The sequence below is a fragment of the Rhea americana genome, unplaced genomic scaffold, assembly GCF_003343005.1.
Source record: "Rhea americana isolate MKP2758 unplaced genomic scaffold, rheAme1 scaffold_308, whole genome shotgun sequence".
NCBI classification, from domain to species: domain Eukaryota; kingdom Metazoa; phylum Chordata; class Aves; order Rheiformes; family Rheidae; genus Rhea; species Rhea americana.
This window is the reverse complement of record NW_028186433.1, coordinates 472,573-474,475: the sequence shown is the minus strand read 5'-3', so window position 1 is coordinate 474,475 and position 1,903 is coordinate 472,573.

The following is a 1,903-nucleotide window of genomic DNA, read 5'->3' as shown; positions in this document are numbered from 1 at the left end:
AAAAAAAAAAACACACACACTGCGGCTCGAAGGGCGCTAAGGGAGCAAAGTCCGGCCCCGGCTCCGCGCCGCGGGGCAGAGTCTGGGGCGCGCAAGGCTCGCGGCCCTCCTGGCGGGGCCCCAAGGCCGAGCCGGAGAGTCGCTGCCGCCTAAACAAGCCCATTACGACAGGTGAGACTTGTACCCCGGCTGCGATAGGAGCCCGCTGGTCCCTCTCGCCCCGCGGTCGGGATTTATTGCTGCGGCGCTTATTGGGAAATGGTTTACGGCGCTAATCTAGGCGATAAAAGTCACCATAAACTGCAAACCTTTAGCCAGGCAGCTGCGCCCCGGGGGCTCTCTGCCCCGGCCTCGCGGCCAGATGCTGCTTTGCAAGCGTCTCGCGGCAGAGCGGAGAGCTGAACCCCCCGGCCTGGGTCTCCGCCAGGCYGGCGGGTGCTCTGGAGAGGACAAGGATGCCCCTGGAGGGGCTCCATCCTCTCCCCCCTAAGTCCTTGGGGTTGCAGCCGTGGTCTACCAGGCTCAAACCCCTTCTTGCCCTCCGAGGTCCGGCTGGTGCCCGAAACGCAGCTGCCTGCGAGGCCCCTGCATCCTCTGCTCCTCCGGGGTTTCACCCTCTCCTCCTCCTCCATCTGCCCTAGCGCCGTGGCCTGCCCACGCCGGGGGGCACCCGGTAGGGCCGCGCCGAACCCCCCAGCTCTTCGCGGCCTGCCTAAACGAAGGGTGACACCAGCCTCCGGCAGATCCGCTGCGGTGCAAGGGAAGGGCCGGGGTGGGGGGGGCAAAAAACCGCAGCCAGCTCCAAGCCCATGGCCAGCCGGCCGTGCCGGCTCATCCCCAAGGCGGGGACGGGGGAGCGGGCGCGATGGCGAGGGGGGGGGCACCGCGTCCGGCGCGCCAGCCTTAGAGCGGGCGAGACGGCGCTTCGTAAGCAGCTCTTTAATTAAAAAGACGCTGCCGCGGGCGCGATGGGTTTATTAAATCCGCCTGGGCTTTCGCCGAGTCTCCAGCAGGCAGTAATGAAATTCTGGACAGGGAGCGAGTCAACGCGGGAGCAGAGCCGGCCGCGCCGGCGCCGGGCCCGGGGGCAGCGCCTTAGAGCGGGCGAGACGGCGCTTCGTAAGCAGCTCTTTAAAAAAGACGCTGCCGCGGGCGCGATGGGTTTATTAAATCCGCCTGGGCTTTCGCCGAGTCTCCAGCAGGCAGTAATGAAATTCTGGACGGGGAGCGAGTCAACGCGGGAGCAGAGCCGGCCGCGCCGGCGCCGGGCCCGGGGGCAGCGGAGCCGCCTGCTTTYGCCGGGGGGTTTCTCAGCCCACCCGGCTGCTCTCGCCCCGGGCAGCAGCGCGCGGTTACTGGTTAACAGCCCGCRGGAAGCATCAGCGGGTTTTTTTTGCAGGGAAGGGCGCGGGAACCGGCCTCACCACGGGCAGGAGAGCGACGCCTGGGCCCCGGCCGCACGTGTCCCCTGCCACGTGCTCGGTCACGCACCCTAACCCCGCGGAAAATTCAGCTGGGTGCAGAAAAATAAAAATAAATAAATAAATAAATAAAAGAAAAGAAAAATCTGAGGAACGGGGTAGTTTCCTAGTTTCCTGCTGGTGAGTGAGACGAATCAGCTCAGCGAAGGCCCCCCGGCTTCAGCTCCCGGGGCGCCCGTCCCCCGGCCGGGCCCCATTCCCAGCTCCAGGTTTTTTCYTGGCACCGCCTGCGGGTTACTCAACACCGACTGATTGATATGATATAATCATAAATTGATAGTTGTTGGGTAAAAACTGCGGTTCTTGCCCTTCCCCAGCTGCTCCCACCCATCCCCTGCCTCCRCCCAAGCTGATTATCATGTTACCATTTTGCTGAGCTGTTGGGTTTTTGTTTTTCCCCTTACCTCAAGTTTTTATCGCTA